We start from the raw sequence: 19,678 nt of genomic DNA on the forward strand, positions 1-19,678 counted from the left end.
TTTCAGACAAAACAGGTCCTTCATTGCCAGCAGATCTGCTCTGCAAGAAATGTTAAAAGAAGTTTTTCAGGTACAAGGAAAAGGATTTAGATCAGAAATTTGGATCTACATAAAGGTAGGAAGAGTATAAGAGAAGGAATAAGGGAAGGGTAAATAATTTTATATTTTCTTATTCTTAATTTATCTAAAATTGTTTCTTCAAAGTAATAATAGTAACAATGTGCTTATATCATATGAATTAATGAAATGAATGACAACAATGTCACAGGAACTGGATAGAGGAATTAAGAATACCTGTTATAAGGTACCTGTACTACACATGAAGCAGTATAATGTTGCTTGATGTTGTACTTATATTATTTTAAAATGTAAATTGCAAATTATGTAGCAACCACCCAAATATTTTACAAAGGATTATAATTAAGTTACAAGCATGGTGGTTATTAAAACAACTATATAAATAACACTTTAAATGTGAATGGTCTAAATATGCCAAGTAAAAGACAGAGATTGTCAGACTGAATTAAAAAAAGAATAACAAGACCCAATATATGTTGTCTACAAAAAACTCACTTTAAAGACTCAGTTTAAAGGTACAGAGATGGAGAGTGATATACCATGTGAAAACTATTAAAAAACCTGGAGTGGCTATATTAATTTCAGACAAAGCAGAATTCAGAAGAAAGAAGATTATCAGGAATAAAGAAGTACATGACATAATGATAAAGGGGTCATTTCTCCAGAAGCCATAACACTCCTAAATTTGTGTGTACCTTGCAAATCAACATCAAAATGCATGGAGTAAAAATGGATAGAATTGAAAAGAGAGCTGCATAAATCCACTATTATACACAGAGACATCCACAACTTTCCTCTAGTAATTGACCAGCCAAATAGAAAATCTGTAAGGATACATATGACATGAACATCACTATCAATCAATCTGATTCGTTGACATTTACAAAATACTCCATCCAATAACTACAGAATACTCATTCTTCTGAAGCTCACGTGGAATATTTACCAAGATAGGCCAATTCTCAGTGATAAACACACATTAATAAATATAAAAAATATACAAAACATACAAAGTATGTATGTCCTCAGACCACAATGAATGTGCACTAGTAATCAATAACAGAAAAATAGCTGGAAAATCCCAACTAGTTAGATATTAAATGGCACAATTCTAAAAAGCCCATGGGTCAAAGAATGGAAATTAAAATATATTTTGAGCTAAACAAAATGAAAAGAAACTTAAAATGTGGGGGATGCAATGAAAGCAATGTTTATAGGAAAATATATAGCATTGAATGCATTTATCAGAAGAGAAGATCAAAAAGTGATACCTGAATCTTCTACCTTATTATGCAAGAGAATGAAAAGAAATTGATGACTAAAACCACCATAAGGAAAGGAATTACAAAATTTAGAGAAGAAATCAATGATATTGAAAATATGTGAATATTAGTGAAAATCAATACAGCCAAAATTTATTTCCATTTTATATGAATAAAACCAAAATCTAAGTTGAGGGGAACTTTCTTGACTTGACAAAGGATGTCTACAAAAATATCCTACAACTAACACCATTTTTAGTTTCACATTAACTGAAATAAATGAAAGATGTTAAGAATTGGGGAAATGGGTATGTGTGGGAACTCCACTGGCTTTAAACTTGAAATTATTTTAGAAAGAAATGTTTGTTTAAAATTTTTAAAAAAGAAGAATGTGATCTTGCCCATTCCCTCGGAGACAAGTGCAGTATCTTCACAGCTAATTGTACAGCAGGGCAGAATGTGGTGACAGAGATGTAATCAGCTGGGGAAAACAAAGTTGAGAAATTTAAACTCAGCAGCAAAATTTCAAAAGCACTGCTAAAGGGAGTCCAAGCAGGCTGCCTTGGTGGGTAGGATATCTTGTTACATCCCCTATAGGAAAAGTGGCTGTAAAGCCTCTTGCCTGCATTTTTAAACTGGTCACTCAAACAAAGGATGGGGTACTGGGCTATGTTTGTTGTTCCTGTGCCTTGCTGTGCTGTTACAATCACCTGAAATGTTCCTTAAAAATGTTAAATAAGAATTCCTGGGCCACCCCTGGAGATGTTAACTTAGTGGCATGTAGTGAAAGCAGGGGATTCTTATATTTAACTTCCCTTTAGCATCCATTTCCACCATGAGCTCTTCCTTTCAGTTTGGATGATTGCAACCTGTCTTTCAAATACATTATTCACAGTCCACATCCTTTTCTACTGATTTCCATGGGGGACCATCTTAGACTCCTTTGTCCCTTCCCCATGACAAACACTCTTGCTCCACTGTTTGCCAGGAATCTGACTGTAGGTTACTGATCTCATCTGAATGGCTTACTTTATATTTGCACAGCTGTCTGTCCTTGTCAACGTTTCTGGGCCTTTCCATGTATCAACACATTTGCTCAAGGAACAAGTATTAGCCTGTGAACTGAGAGAAGTCTTTAAGCTGATACAAATGGACTTGGATTTTAGCTCACTTGAAGAAGGGTGTAGCTCAGTAACACTTTGCATTATACCTGAGTACTTCTCAGAAGTCCCTGGAACTCGAATCCCCTGGGGATCTTGTTAAAATGCAGATCCTGATGCAGGTGGCCTGGGGTGGGGCCTTAAGAACCAGGCTTTTTAAACTCGCCCAGGCGAGGTGACTGCTGTTCGTCTCTGGTGGGAGGACACTGCACTTTCCTGTACCTGGGAGCAGGGTGAAGCATCTTACATATTTTCCCGAAATTTTGATGAGGCAGAAAGTAGTGCTGAGTGGGTCATGTACCATGGTACATACAGAGGGGGCTTTCCTTGTTAAAAGGAAATGGTTAATGCATTTACATGCTGAGTTTGGCTTACAGAGCCGCCACATTTGAGTAACATGGAGGCTCTCAAGAGGTAACTCTAGAATGGACTTAGGTATTCTACTACAGAACTATTGTGACTCTAGCAATGGAAGAAATTATATCACTGATGTGGAGACAGTGGCCATGGGAATTGCTGAAGGCAGGGAGAGGGGAAAAGAGCTTGATAATAGGACATTTTCAATGAAATTGCAGGGACAGATGCAGGACATCATATATCACCACTGAATGGACTAGGAGAGAGTGTAAACTACAATGTAAACTATAATCCAAATGCTCCAAAATGTACTCATCCAAATGCAACGAATGTGCCACACTCCTGAAAGAAGTTGTCACTGTGGGAGGAGTGGGGGGTGGGGGAGTGGGGTATATGGGAACCTCTTATATTTTTAATGTAATATTTTGTGTGATCCATGTATCTTTTTTTAAAAAAGATAATAAAAAATGTTTTCAATAAAAATAAAAAATAAAAGAAATGGTTAAAAAAGGAAGGGGAGGGGGTGAATAGCCTCAAACCAACATCCTGAGACCCCTGCTGGCAAGCGGCGGTCAGGCAGGCGGGGATTCTTCTCGAGCAGCCTTTCAGTACTGCGTTAGCTTCCTCAGCTGCTCAAAGCAGACACCATGAAATGGTTTGGGCTTAAACAACAGGAATTTACTTGCTTACAGATTTGAGGCTGGGGAAATGTCCAAATCAAGGCATCGTCTGGACAATGCCTTCTTCCTGAAGACCAGCAGCTGGCCGTCCTTGGCTCTCCTGTCTCAATGCAAGGAATATGGTGGCATCGGCTGGTGTCCCCTTCGCTTCCAGGGATCCTTGCTTCGGCTTCTAGCTTCTGTGGTTTTCTCTCTGCGTCTTGCTTCTGCTTATAAAGGACTCCAGTAGTAGGATGAAGACCCATTCTGAATGAGGTGGGCCACACCTTAACTGAAGCAGCCTCATCAGAAGGTCCTGCTTCTAATGGGTTCACAATATAGGAATGCATTAGGTTTAAGAGCATGTTGTTCTGGGGGCACAGGCAGCTCCAAACCTGAACAGGTATCAGACAGACTTCCCTGACAGTGGTTTTAGGGACACCTGGAGACCCTCCATTCCCCGGAAGCGAAAGTGATAATTACTATTGCTGACATGCCCAGGTTTGTCTTTAGTCCTTTCACGCATGCTATTAAAATAATTCATGATAATAATAAATCAGTGTTTTAATTTGTGCTGGGAACTGCACGTGCTGAGACGGCTTCTGGTGGATTGTACCTGCCTCCCAGCCATGCTAAGACGTGGGGGGTCCTCCAGAAACTCCTTTGGTGCAGCTCTCTTTCATTTCAGGAATAACAACTGACAGCCCCTTGCCAGTTACTGCACTACGTGTGTGTCAATGAAGATGAACCATAATCGTCTCCTGCCCTCATACAGCTTTCTCTATCATTCGTGATACATGCACCTGCTTTATTAAACATCCTGGAACTGTTTAATAAATATGTGACAATAGGTGCATTTGCTGAACCTATTTTTGGCTGTCCTGGAACTGCCATGGACACTTGAAACTAATTAATGCACAAAAAGCCAAATAACAAAAACATCCAAAGGACATGGGGCTTAGCAAGGGACAAAATGTAATTAATACAATAAATGCGGAAATGGTGCCTTATGCTATATGTGGGTAAATTCCGTGAGAAAACGAAAAACTTACAGGGACAAGCAATCTGGAGAGGTGTGAGGAAAGAGAGAAGAGTGACTATCTCTCTTGGTGCACTTCCTGGAGGAGGTGACATCTGAGATGGGTTTAAAAGCTGAACATTTAAAAATGTTTATATAAGACAAGATGGGCGCAAGCGTTCCAGTGAGAGCAAAGAGCTCAGTAAAGGTGGCACAAACGGTGTTGAGCTTTTGGAAGCCATGACCTGGCGGCACAGCACAGGAGCCGGAAGTGTAGCAGAAAGCAGGGAGAAAAGAAGAGGCTGCCAGTTGAAGGCAAAGTTCCCATCATCTTCCCAACCTTTCCCCAAGGCATCGTGTTGCTCTCTCTGCAGTGTATATTGGGGGAAAAAAAGAGTAATTACTACTTTTTTTTTCTCTTTCCCTTTTTTTAAAGATACATAGATCACATAAAATGTTACATTAAAAAAATGTAAGAGGTTCCCATACACCCCACTCTCCCACCCCACCCCCCACTCCTCCCATATCAACAACCTCTTTCATCATTGTGGCACATTCACTGCATTTGGTGAATACACTTTGGAGCACTGCTGCACCGCATGGATTATAGTTTACATTGTAGTTCACACTCTCCCCTAGTCCATTCAGTGGGTTATGGCAGGATAATGATGTCCTGCATCTGTCCCTGCAATATCATTCAGGACGAGGCTAAGTCCTGAAAATGTTCCATATTACACCTCTTCTTCCCTTACCACTCATTTTGAAGAAGAAAATTCGCACTTAATTGCTAAAATTTCTTCTTCACTTAAAAAGAAAGGGCAAATGAACCACTTGCTGAAATGGAATTTGAGATAGATCTGTTTCCTAATGAATGTCAACAAACTAAAATGGGAACCATCGAGCTTCTCGGAAGGAATGGCGCTGGCAGTAACGGCCAAGCCTTCACGTGGGTCTTGGCAAACAGCCCTGTTGCCTGCAGGGCTGTGCACCTCTTAGCTCACCCGGAGGCCTCTGGGGCAGAGCAAGGTGCTGGCCGGCCTCGTGAAGCCTGACCCATCCCGCATGCATCAGACGGTGACAACAAAGGTCCAGGAAGGTGATGCTGATGGTCACAATGGCTGGCCGAAGGCAATTGTTAAAGGGGAGGGTCAGTCAGAGTGCAATTCAGTGATGTCAAAACAACCGTGGAAAACAAAAAAAAGAAGCACACCTATCCGACCACCTCAGGGCATGTGGCAGCATGCAGACTAACCATTTTCAGTTGTTACTTTTCATGCACATACATGGATACTGCATATCCATGGCCACCATGGCTAAAAGGATGCTCTTGATTTAGGAAATGCATGGGTTTGCTTTCACTTGACATAGATACATGCCAACACACAGTATTGCCAAAAGCTAAATCTGAGGCCGAGCATGCACCATGCAGTAAAACTGCCGTTAGCCTCTTCAACAACAGACACCGCCAGTGCCTGCACCCAGAGACTGGGCATCTGCTCCAACATGCTCCGTTCAGAGGAGACGGGACCTGGGGGACAGTGTCCCTGACATGTGAGAAGCTCGTCATCACAGGCCAGGGGGACAGGAGACTAAATAAATGCAACCGACTGTAGTGCGTGCTACGGTACAGGGGCATCGGCAGTGCCAGGAGACCCTTGGGCAGGCCGTGCCAGGAAGCATTACTGTGAAGGATTCCAGAATAACTAGTGGAAGAAGAAACTGTACAGACTCTGTAAGGATGCCCAATACGTCATTTACGTGAAGACAGGATACAAGCTAGGATGTCATTTATTTTCTCGATGATAGGAAAAATATGCTTATCTGCTAAAGATGATAACAATAGTTGCTTTAAGATAAAGGAATTAAAGGAATTTCTTGGAGGGGACTAAACTTTCGTTTAATATATAGTTAATTATTAAAAGGAGCTGCAAAAATGTTAAAATGAAATTGAAATATTAAAAGCAAGATTTAAAGAAGTACAGGGTGGAGTTGGGTGTCTTTATCACTTTTTAAAATAATTCAGGCCACTTTGCTCAAAGAAAGCAGAGAATGTTTTTCTAGGAGCTTTTAAACCGACTTGTTTTCGTCTAAAAAGAATGTTAGTGTCACTCTAACCCCAAACTACCAAAATAGGATAGTTTTTCTTATTGTTCCTCAGAATAAATGAAACTATGAGTCCCAGATCCAAAATCAGGTTTACTGCAAACCCTTTTTGGAATTAAAGACAATCACTATTCCTAGTGAGCCTCCGAGGAAAAGCTGAGGCAGGCCTACAGAAACAGCTCAGAGGCCAGAGAAGGAGATGGAAGCTCCCAGTAGTCTCCTGCCCACCAGCCCATGCTGCAGGCCCTCTGCTACCAGTCCACACTAAAAAGGGCTGGTCCCTAAGAAAAAACTACAGGGAATACCGTATCACTGCAGAAGTAACCACTAGTGTGTTGAAAGAAACGGCTTTTCTTTTTTTTCCCCCTAAGTGATAAATTGATATTTTTAAATAACAGCAAAATTTGTAGTTGAGTACAGGTTACTAAAAAAGGAAAGAGAGCCCTCCACACAGAATCTCATCTAGGAAGAGGAGGTGCTCCAGAAAGAAAGCCTTCCAGGCACAGGGCATGTCTGCCATAGCATGCAGCCAGGAGGGGCAGGAGAAGGGCAGAGTCCACATTCTAGCAGGTTCCATGACTGTCATCTTACCTCCTTCCAGCCACATTCAGGCCAGTTCAGGAGGGACAATATTTAACCCTGGAATGAAAACGTAATCAGAAACAGCCCTCCCTCCCTCCGTCCCTCCCTCCCTCCCTCCCTTCCTTCCTTCCTTCCTTCCTTCCTTCCTTCCTTCCTTTCTTCCACCTCCCTCCCTCCCTTCCTCCTTCCCTCCCCACTTCCCTCCCTTCCTTCTTCACTTCTATTTATTCCTTATATTTTTAAGAGTCGCTTTTTATAACAATAGTAAACCACCTCTTGATATAATTGCAATCATAGTCCTAGATGCTGTGTGTGTGTGAAAGCGTAAATTGAACTACTGACCCCGTGGTGTTGGAGGATGCCATGAAACTTACCTTGTTTTCTTGTTTAGGCCATGGAGAAAACTGAGGCGCAGAGAGAAGAGAGAAGACTCCCTGTCTTAGTTTGCCAGGGCTGCTATGATAAATATTCCATAGGGGGTTGGTTTAAAAAGTAAACACCTGTTAGCTCCTGGTTTCAGGATCTAGAAGCCTGACATGAAGGCCTCGCCAAACCCCTGCTTTCTTCCTGAAATCTGTAGCCCGCAGGTGCTGGCCGGCTACAATCCTTAGGACTCCTTGCCAGCAGCTCGCCTCCTGTCACGTGGCCGGGCTGTCTCTCTCCCCTTGCTGCTCCTCTGGCTTCCCTCTGCCTTCCAGCTGTTGGCACCACCCTGTGGTTTTCTCTGACTTCTGGCTTCCAGTGTCTTCTCTTTATAAGGCCTCCAGTAAGACCTGCCCTGACTCAGGTGGGCCACCCCTGAGCTAGAGAAAACATCTTCCAAAGGTCTTACCTGCAGATGGTATCATACCCACAGGAATGCAGATTAAAGTTCAGAACATAAGTTTTGTTGATTCAATCTACCACACCCAGGGTCACAGCAGGAAGGAAACAGAGTCACTTTTTATAAGAATAGTAAACCACTATTAGGGGACACCTCAAATGGAAAGTGGGGATTATGGGTGCAATTGTGGCCCCCCAAAAAACAGATATGCTCAAACCCTGCTGCCTGGGCCTCAGATTGTTGTCCTATTTGGTGGAAGATGTTTGAAGACGTTATTGGTTAACATGAGGACAAATGGGAGTAGGGCGTGCCCTAATCCAAGATGACTAACGTCCTTAGAGGGAAGAGAATAGGACACAGAGAAGACAGCGGTGAGACAGAGCCCCACCTCCAGCCACCAACCTCCCAACCACACAGACCTCAGAGGGAGCCTGTTGACACCTTGAATTTGGACTTCCCGCCTCCAACTGTAAGACAAGCAATCCCTGATTTTCAAGCCAACTGCTCTGCAGTTCTTTGTCACGGTAGCAAAATCTAAATTTTGAAAGAAAATAATTAGTGGGAATCATCAAAACCGTTCACTTCCAGCATCAATATTTGCCTTAATTTTTGGTTGAAAATCTAACATATAGGGCAAACTAATTCTTGAAAGAGAACTTAAATAACGTAAAAAATTGATATATTAAGCTGGCTCTGGTAGAATAAATTTTATCAAGGCACAAAATGGAAGCAATGTTTGGAGGAAATTAGGGAAAGTATTAACTTGTTAAATCTGTATGTTTTATATACTGGCCAGAGGGAGGAATTTAATATGTACTGTGCAGTTTTTAACATTGGTAATTAGGGGAAAATTCTGTTCAATATGAGAGTTGAAAAGAATGCATAACTTCCAAGATATTAGAGGGATATGAGAGGAAGGAAATATATTTCACATAGCAAAGACAAGGAGAGGAAATAAGAAGAGTAGACACACAATAAGGTTGTAGTAGTAATATTAAACCTAACACATGTCAATAAATGTGAATGTGTTCTATTCTTCTTTTAAAAGAGATTTCATACTGAGGCTGTTTTAATTTCCTAGGCTGCTTAAAGTAGATACCATGAAATGGTTTCAGCTTAACCAAGGGAAATTGATTAGTTTATAAGCTTACAGTTTTAAGTCTGTGAAAATATCCAAATCAAGCCATCATCAAGGCAGTGCTTTCTTCCCAAAGACTGGTTGCCAGAGATCCTTGGTTCATCTGCCACATGGCAAAGCTCATGACAGAATCTGATGGTCTCTCTCTTCTCTTTCATGTTTATTGATTTCATCTTGCTTCTGTGACACTCTCTCTCTCTCTCTCTCTCTCTTTTCCACCCTTTGATAAAGGACTCCAGTAAGAGACTTAAGATCCATCCTGTCCAAGATAGGTCACACCTTACCTGAAGTAGCCTCTTCATAAATCTCACTAACAATGGATCAATACCCACACAAATGGATCAAATTTAAGAATATGTTTTGCTGGGGTACATATAGCTTGATAACACCACAGTGGCAAACATAAAATCAATTTCCATGCATAAAAGAATAGAAATACATTGGGTTCTATAATCTGCTAGAACATCTCACAGAATTCACTGAAAGAGCTATACTTAAAATTATAGCTTTATTATAGTAAAAGAATACAAGGAAAAAGTTGAAAGGAGAAGTGCACAGGGCAAGGTCTGGTGGTTTCAAATGCAAATTTCCATGTCCTCTCCATGTGGAGACAGAATATCACTGACACAGCAATGGATCTTATCAGCCGTGGAAGCTCACCCAAGCTCTGACTGTTCTGAGTTTAACTGGGACCTCATGACATAGGTGTGATTATATGGCTGAGGTCAATCTGTAGCCCCTTCCCTTCCCAGCAGGTGGGCTGATGTGATGTAGCTCAAGGTCTTCCCACCACATGACTGGTCTTTCTGGTGTAGCCAGGCCCCATCCTAAGACTACAGGTATGACTATCCCCACCCCGTCATCTCATCAACTTCAGGTATGGTCCTGGAGCCACCATGAATAACAAAATCTATCCCCATCACTGGAAATTATAAAGGTCTAGCGTATACCTCCCCAGCAGCTAGAGGGAAGCTCAACCGGGTTTTTCATTATGCTCAACTGTCTGTCAGTATAAACTATCATTTCAGTAATTCTCCAGTTCCGCCCTTCTAGAATTTACATTTAGTGAGACAGGGCCAGGTATACAGGAATTTGATCAGACTGTGCGACCAGCAGGCATGAGGAGAAGGAGGTGTGCAAGGCCAAAGGGCTGAGGTATGTGTGAAGGCACAGAAGCAAGTCAGCTTGACTTAAAAAAAAAGAAAAAGAAAAGAAAAGAAAAACAATGAAGTCCAGTAAAAATGGGTGTAGGTCATACCGGTATAGTTAAACACCCTAGAGAGTACTTTTTTAAGAGGTATTAAGAACTTTGGGTTTTAAAATACCAGTGGAGGTTGTTTTAGGATTTTCAGATTTGTGTTCTAGGAAGGTGGCTGAGCTGAACGCAGTCTGGGAATGAGTGCAGTCTGGGTGGCTGACAACAGGGACCGGGCTGAGGACCAGTGAGGAGTGAACTGCAGCAATACACCTCAGAGATGATGGCGCGCCAGCATGGAGGGAGACAAGTGGAGAGACGAGAGTCAGTGTAGATAGATCTTGGTAATTGACAGGCGTTGTGAGATTAGGGAATAAGGGAAAAAGTCCAAGAAGAGGCCTGGGGTGCTGATTTGGAGGTCTGTGTGTTTGGTATCCTCTGCACCACAGTAAAGATGCAGATGAGTTAGGAAGGTGGCTCCATTTTGGTTCTTTGGGTTTGCAATACCTGTGAATATCCCAGTGCACAGGTCCACTAAACTGTGGATGTGGGGGCTCTGGCATTGAGCAAGTTCAGGAGAGCAGTCTGGAAGAGGTGCCAGATAATATGAATCCTGATGAGAAATTACCCAAATTTCACATTTTGACCTACAAACACGTTTCTGTTAAATTGGGGAATCTTATTGACTCATCTGGATTGGTGTGTGTAAAAGGTGGGAGCTCCATACTGTTTCCCAAGTGTACTGAGTGCTTGGGCACTGTCCTTGAAGACGGCAAAGTGCCGAACTTGGTACCTTCTAGTGAGCGTCGAGCTCATGAATACCACAGCTTTTGCCTCAGGAGGTCTCTTTAAGAAGGCATGGAAGGTTTAGTGGAAAGAACTCTTGGGTCCAGATTGTCTCTTGCAACCACTGATCCTACCTGATGCCTGGTCCCACTCTGTGAACAAGCATGGAACACCTACCCATAGGGGGATGGGGAGACCAGAGTTGACGATGTAAATGAAAATGCCTCGTCAGACTTTACAAAAGCATGTGGTATTTTATATCTCAACACTGTGAAAGTGGATTAAATAGCAGTCCCACATTCCAATGTCTTTTCCTGTTGAAAATATCTATTTTAATAATGTAGGCAAATGATTAATTATGGCTTAAGTTGATATATATGCATGCAATTGTTACTCAATACTTTGCATATTGGGATATTTTAAAGGAATTTACAAATAAGGTTTGACAGCCCCCTGAGTAGCATTCAACTAGTGATACTTAAGTGTGCTACAAAGGTTACCATGGAAACTGAAAACAGGCTAAGGGCTTTACAACCATTATTATATGTTACTTTAAATCATTCATCCCATATTTGGCACGGCAGCATCCATTTCCATGGAAATAGTAGCTGTGGCCAATAGTTTGCTGTTTGAGGTAGCTCCTGTATTTAAAGTTTGGCTTCTAGCTACAAGGGCTGGTTTCCAAAGAGCTCCTGCAGGCTTCTGCATTCAAAATCCCCCAAATCACGTACAACTGAGCAGGGAAGTAACTTCTGACTTCCTTCTTTGTTTGGGGAAATGAGTTGAAAGCCAGGGAACTGATTCAGGGAGCATGCCAGTGTTGACTCTGCTAGAGGCTTCACTGTGACTTTCCCGTGAGGGTGCAGGAAGGGACAGTCCAAGCTTCAGCTTTAGAGACCACTGCTGGGCGTGGGTTGCAATTTTGTGTTTTATGGGCTGCACTGCCTGGGGCAGACCCCTGAACTCTCTGAGTCTCAATGCTCTTCTCTCTGAGAAGAGAAAATTTGCCCTTTTGTGTGGGGGAGTCCTAGAAGGCTAAGTGAAATCTGGAAATAGGTTTATAATATGAATTCCTGTTATCTTAATTACTACAATGTGTGAAAGTCCATCCCATATTTTCCCCAAGTCTGTCCTGAGGTAATACCTGGTTTCCATGAAACCCTGAGTCATAGGGACCATGCACCAGAATCACAGAATGTTGGAATCGAAAGGCATCAGGAGGACTTTTCAGCTCACAGCTAATCAAGAAGATGTGGTCACAGAGCCTGCAGACATTGTGGAATTCCTTGGTGACCTTACTTTGCAGCTTAAGAAGTGAAGTTTGCATTTTACTCCTTATCATATTTGGCTCTGCCTAAAACTTTTCGGTCACAAAAATGCAAAACCTATTTTCCACATATTGGAGTAAAATTAAGTTTCCAGGAAAATACAATATATTTGCCATAGGGCCTCAAATACTTTCACGAGTAAAAGCATCAGGCACTCAGTGTTACAAAGCTAATAAAAATCATGCTGGTTATTAAAATAACAAAGAATAACTCTAAACCCCAGAGATTTAATTTAGCCATAAAAATCATCCAAAAGCCAGTAGTGCTTCTCAAGGGAGTGTGAAGGAACCCCAGGGTTCTACCCCAGTGGCATTGACCCATTCCTTCCTCTATAGGGCCATCGTCCTTCAGAACAGTGTGGGAAACCCTTCTTAACAAAGCACTCTGCAGTGTGCATTTCCACTTTCCTAGGGCAAATGACAACAGGAGCCAACTTTAACAGTTGACCAGAGATGAATATTTTCCTTAATAATTTGTACTGGATTTACCAAAATGAAATCTAAAAATCTAAAATGAATATTAGCAAGAGAGCATACTACAGAAGGTCCTAGTTTCTTATCTATCAAATAGAGAAGAAAGAAGTTTACACACAAGATTGCAGGGTGATCCATCTCAGACACTCTTGGACATTATGATATAAGTCATTATAACCCTTCAGAATTTTAAGTACAACCATCCTTGTGGCAAGAGCTTGAACTAAAACATAGTAATAATCACTAAGATGAGGAAGTCCTGGTAATTTCTCTCTTCCCTAAAGTTAATTTATTCATCTAAAGAAAGTACTGTGATTATGCCAGTTAGTGTCTGCTGTGTAACAAAACCTAGTGACATGAAGAAAACAGCAATCATTTATTTATCTCATAATTTTGTGGAATTGTAATTGTGGTGGGTCCAGGTAGGCAGTACTTCCAGTCCCAGTTGGGCTCATTCTTGTCGGTGGTTGGCTGTTGGGTCAGCTGGTGGCAGGGTCATCTGTGTTGGCCCCAGCTGGGACAGCTCATCCCTGCACCACACACTCTCACAATCCCCAGAAGAATAACCCAAGCTTATTCACTTGGCAAACAGGTAGGGTTCAAAGAAAATGAGAGGAGGCGTGCGAGGCATACACTTAGAACTGGTACAATGTCACTTCCACTGCATTTTATTGTCAAAGATCAGCCCAGACTCATGAGAAGGCAATAAGCTCTGTATCTTCATGGAAAAAGCTCCATCATGACAATTCTATTTGTTGAATATAGGGAGTTGAATAATTGCAGGCATTTAAAAACTCTATTAGGGTAAACTGGCAGCCTCAATAGAGAATACACAGAAAAGTGCTAATTCAGCATAATGGGAAGACAAAGAGCTTTGAAATTGGGGGGGATGGGGGGGAATTATATTTAACTCCAGGCTCCTCCATTTCTTTCCAAGTTTGAGCTACCTAACCTCTCTGAACTTCAATTCCATCACCTCTCTGTCACCCAGATGGCACTCTGAGTGTGCGGTTTAAGCATCTGTTTAACGTTGGCCAAGTCTAACTCCACCGCTGATAATGGTGTGTGGCACCCCCTCTTGAACCTCTGAACATTCCTGCCACTTCTTGCTTTTAATTCTTCCAGCCTCCTATGCATAATTGGCCTCACAGCCTCCAGACCCATCCTTCCACAGCTTCCCACAAAAAATCCCCCTACTTCAACCGGCTCTTGATTCCCACTGACTTAAGAGCAGCCTTGGGTTGGCTCTGAGGACGGCCAGGCTGGCCCTGCCCTGCTGCCTCCACTTCCCCTTTCCCCGTCTTGCCAGCACACAGCCTCCTCTGATCTCTGGGGGGTGACCACACCCAAGCCTGTGGGCCCTCCAGCTCCTTCCACTTCCTTCCACATGCTGTTACAGCAGACACACTTCTCCACCCACGAGGCTTTCTCGTTCCTGCAGTAGGAGAACACGCTTTTCTCCATTTCTTCATTTCCTACTGGCTACAGTAAACTTCATGTCAGCAATTTTCCCTAAGCATTAGAGAAGAAAATGTTAACCCCCATGACTAATTCCTGGGTCTCTAGAAATGATGGTCATGAGGATTACAGATAAAAGTAACAACCAAAACTTTTAAAAAATGGAACTGCAAACCAAAATGCACAGCTGGCAACACCTGTAACAGGGCGTAAGTGCTAAGAAAGATGCCATTTCATTAGGTTCCTTCTATTGTCTTCACTACAGCAAAGCCTTCATTCCTAAAGTACATTCCACAGGGTGAAGATCCCCTCAAATGAGCACCAGTTTCCTGCCCTGGAACCCACTCTGTCTCCCTGATCTTGGTTAGTACACTGACCCCTCTTGTTTTCAGATTCCTTGCTTGCAAAAAAGAGAAAAGGAAGAAGTTGCCTAAATTGTCCCTCGAGTCCCACTCACAGCTGGCATCTTTGAGTCTACTGGCAGAGTTTTGGGGAGCCCCGTGGAGCCCTCGTGCTTATCCTCCCCAACTCCCTCCAGGGCCTGCTTTATCATTGACCCCTCTTTTGTGAACATGGCTTGCCTTCCCACTCTTCAGACCAGTCCACAGACAATATACTAAAGCTTAGTTCCAGCATATCCCATCATCTCAACACCTCCACTATCTGTCTTTAAGGGACATGTTCTTATCCCTGCTTTAAAGATGAAGAAATTGAAGTCCAGCAAGAATTTCCTTCCCCATTGTCACCCAGCCACTAAATCACAAAACAGAGACCTGCATCTAGAATTGTGTCTATTTTATCACTCCACGATCATGCTGCCAAAATGGCTCTCTCTGAAGGCCCCAGAAAACACCCAGTCTCACCAGACACCACAGCCTTCATGAAACGGTGCTCAGGAGCACAGGCTGGCCACCAGCCCTTGTGACACAAGGTTTGGTGGTGGCGTCAGGACTGGCAGTGGCATCCTGGGTTGTCAAGGTCGCTGTAGTCTGTGGCTCGAATTCAAGGTCATGTGAAGCCTGCAGTGAGGTCTTTCCTTAGTTCAAGGACTTGGGAGAGCAGCTGTCATCTTGCTAAAAGAGTATGTGAGCCTACATCATTTGGACTCTGCCCAGCAGGAGGGTTTGGAGCAAAGTTAGCGAAAGAGCAAGTTCCTGCTGGGTTAGGCTGATACAAGGGCAGGCTGTGGGTAGCCAGTGTGCTGGGAGTTGTGCTGCCTGCTCCCAGTCCTCAGCAAGCTCCCACCCACAAGCATGGGCAATGAGAGGCAGCAAGATGATCTCTGAGAATGAAAACTCCTAGCTTTTACACCCACTGCATGTGGGTAAGAGTTGGAAGAAAAAAAAATTAAAAGGAGGTGATGCCCTAAAATTGAGATGCTCCTTGACTTTCTGAAAATAGAAATATATAATTTATTTTCAAAAATTCCTGGCAATAACTAATGTGACCCAGCCCCAAGCAAAAGGCTTGGGGGCTTTTTTGTTGTGGCATCATTAATCTTAATCTGCAAAGCTGAGGTCTACTGGAGGGCAGATGATTGGAAATCATTTATATAGCAAAGTCCTGGCCTTGAACTTGGCTTGGCTGCTCCAGCAAATACCATGCAATGGGTTGGCTTAATCAATGGGAATTTTGAGGCTAGGAAAAGTCCAAGTTGAGACATCATCAAGGCAACACTTTTTCCCTGAAGACTGGTGTTCTGGGGCTGGCTGCTGGCGAACCTTGACCTGGCTCCTCTGTCACCTGGCAGTGCACATGGTGGCCTCTCCTGGCCTCTCAGTTCTCTTGCAGATTCTGTTAAATTTTAGCTTCTTGCTTTCTCTGGCTTCTCTCTCTCTGAATTTCATTCTCCTTATAAAGGACTCCAGTAATAGGATTAAGACCCCTCCTGTCTGGGCTCAGCCACCCCTTAACTGAAGCAGCCTCATCCAAAGATCCTCCTGACAATGGGCAGGAGTGGGTTATGTTTAAGAACGTGACTGTGTTTTGTTCTTGGGGTACACACGCCTCCAAACCACTACCTTCTGCTAGCTACATGTATTGATAGAACAGCGTCCAGACACTGCCGGCTGTGTCGACTGATCCGGGAGAGGAATAAGCTGAGCAAACGACTTCTTGGGGCTGCGCTGTGTGTGGGAGCAGGATGAGGGCAGCGTTTTCCTTACTCACAGATCTCCACCGTGACCAAGGGCAAAAAATACCCCTTGTGACCTCTCTGTGCCAGTGCCAGAGGCAGGAAAGCATTTTTGGGAACCTCTAAATACTTGATAGTCATATAAGTCTATCATCAAAGCACACTGACTCCAAGAGAGTGTTGAACCTCTAGTAGCCAGACAGAACCAAAAGCTAAATTTTAAAATTACGATGTTATATTGTCACTCCAGAAGAAAGATGCTTTTTAAATCCTTCATTCACAGTCCAGATACTGTGAGGAAGTCCAGATACTGTGAGGAAGAAAAGACAACATTGAGAGGAAGAATCAATTTTAAACCATTTAAACCTCATAATTTGGATCTATGGTAACCCTATGGAAAACAATACAAGAACCCATTTGAAATTATAGTAAGGAAACCTGATTTTTTATATGTGAGCATGTTTGAAAGCATCTAGTTGTATGTGAATATGTGCTGAAGGCAGTTTAAGAAAAGTTTATGGTATTTAAAGATCACTCTGGCTCTGAAGTGCAGAAGAGATTGGAGGAGTGGGGAATGCTAGGTATGGAGAAACAGGACGGGTACTACTGGTGATTGAAGGCACTGGGGCAAATGATGCCAGCACAGACTAGGATGGAGGCAGTGAAGGCAAAGTGAGATAGAAACCAGGATACTTAGGAGGTAGAGTCAGCTGGACATGATCGCAGGTGGGATATGTGAGTAACAAGGAGGTAGAAGTCAAGTGACTCTTGAAATTCTGACTGCAACTGGGTGCATGGTGGAACCATCCATTGAAACAGGAAGCCAGAGCTCCCCACATCCAGAGAACTTAATGAGATCAATTTGAATATTATGAACTCGAGGTGTCTTGGAGACATTCAAGTAACAATATCAAGTTGAGGGCTGGATATACATGCGTGGGGTGCTGGCTCAGCAGACACATGCCAGGGCATCATCTCCAGATGGCAACTGCAGCCATGCCCCAAGTGAGACCCCTACAAAGGGGTTGCAGGGATCTTGAGGCTCCTGGGGTAGGCAGAGAAGGCAGCCAAGAAGCATCCGGAGAGCAAAAGCAAAACCAGGAGTTGCAGTACTCAAGGAAAAGAGGCTTCTTAGAAAGCGCAAGCTTGGACATTTGCTGGTAGATGAAGCAGGTTAGGTTTAGGAACAAAAGAAAAATAGGAACTGGATTCATATGATTGTCAAATATAACGAGAGACGTTTAAGTGGAGGGTAATTCCACTAAGTGGAGAGAGCAATGGAGAGAAACAGAGAACTCCTTCTAGAACATCTGATGTGAAGGGTCATACTTGCAGTCCCATGGCTTGAGGACGGTGTGTATTGGTTGAGGGGCTGTTCAAGTTCAAAGAGGTCTGGCATGTTGAAATGCCGGCTGAAAATATTGTTGAAAGAAAGGATAATTGATAGCCTAAGATATTAAGAAGGCAAAAAGAGCAAAAATCTGGACTGTGCATGGGAAATCTAGCATTAGCCAGAAGCAAGAAATGAGGTAATGTTTAGTGTAACGGGGCTTTGTCATTTGTAAACTAAGATCTGTTTCATCATGCTTTCCCGTTTCTCTTTGCTTACTCTCTAACTACACTGACTTGCTTTCCGATGGGCAAACGTAGCAACCTCCTGCCTCAGGACCTTCGCACACACTGTTCCTTTTGCCTGGACTCTTTGCAGGGCTTTCCCGCTCTTATCCTGAGGACATTAGAGGGAGGAAATTTCCCTCTTTCTGACCATTCTCTATCACATTATTCTGTAATATTCTTTTCCTTATATTTGCCACCCCCTGAAATTACTCTTTTCTAGATTTGAATGTAAGTTCCCCTGAAAGTATGAGCTGTATGTATTGTATATCGTGGAACCTCCAGCATCTGATGAGCCCATGGCCACGGAAGGCTGTCAGAAAACATGTTTTTACAGTCTATGAGCCCTAATGTAAACCACGGACAATAGTTAATAGTACAGTTTCAAATATGTTCTTTCATCAATTGTTACAAATTACCACACTAACACATGGTGTTAATAATTGGGAGGTCCATGGGAACTCAGTGTTTGAGGCATGATTTTCCATAAACCTACAACTTACCTAATAAAAATGTAAAAAAATAAAGGAGAATAATGAACTCTGTAGACAGGAAAAATAAAGCACATATGATATTATTATACATATATTAGCAGTTTCTCTTTCAATGTCTGGATTTGCCAACATCACTGCTAATATTTAGCCATGCATAGTTGTGGCATTAATGATATGCTGAAGTGATTGAAGCAACCAGGCTGATACACCCATTCATGGTGGGGGCAATGCATCTGGACATGGGCAACCACCACAGCCCCTTGAGCAGAGGACTTGCATGATGGACATGGTGTTTCAGAAAAATGAGCATGGTTCTGTATAGACTCGCAGGTTGCAGCAGGGAGGAGAGGCGGGCATCTGCCTTTGGTCCAGTGGGAAGTGTCTAATTAACTGGGTAAATTTATGAAAACTGAGGTAGCAATTTGGGGGCTGGGGGTGGGGGAGGCCCAGCTGCTGGCAGCAATTGGCAGAAGACAGAAGGACCAAACCATGTGACTGACTGCCCTCTGAGATGGAAGGCAGATGTTCAGCCTTCACTATTAAACCACAGGCTAGTCAGATCAATTGAGATTTGCTCTTACGAAAACACCAGAAAGTCAGAAAGTAGAACACAGCTTACCAGGGGCCAGGCGTGTGGTATGGAATGGAGAGTTAATGCCAAAAGTGTATTGTTTCTATTTGGGATGATGGAAAAGTTTGTCCCTGGATGATGGTGATAATAAACAACTTTATGGATGTAATTGGCAGCATGAATTATATATTTAAATTTGCTAGATGGGAAATGTCATGTTGGGTACACAGAGTATTTTTTTAAATGCCATAGGACCATACAACACAAACAGGAAACGCTAATGTAAACTACAGACTATAGTTAGAGTACAATTTTTAAAATATTCTTTCATTAATTGTAAAAAATGTGCCACACTAATGCAAAGAGTCAATAATGGGGAGGGGTTATATGGGATGTCTCTATTTCTACATGCTTTTTCTGTAAGCCTACAAACTCCTCCAATAAA

This window comes from Dasypus novemcinctus, chromosome 5 (assembly GCF_030445035.2).
Source record: "Dasypus novemcinctus isolate mDasNov1 chromosome 5, mDasNov1.1.hap2, whole genome shotgun sequence".
Lineage (NCBI taxonomy): Eukaryota > Metazoa > Chordata > Mammalia > Cingulata > Dasypodidae > Dasypus > Dasypus novemcinctus.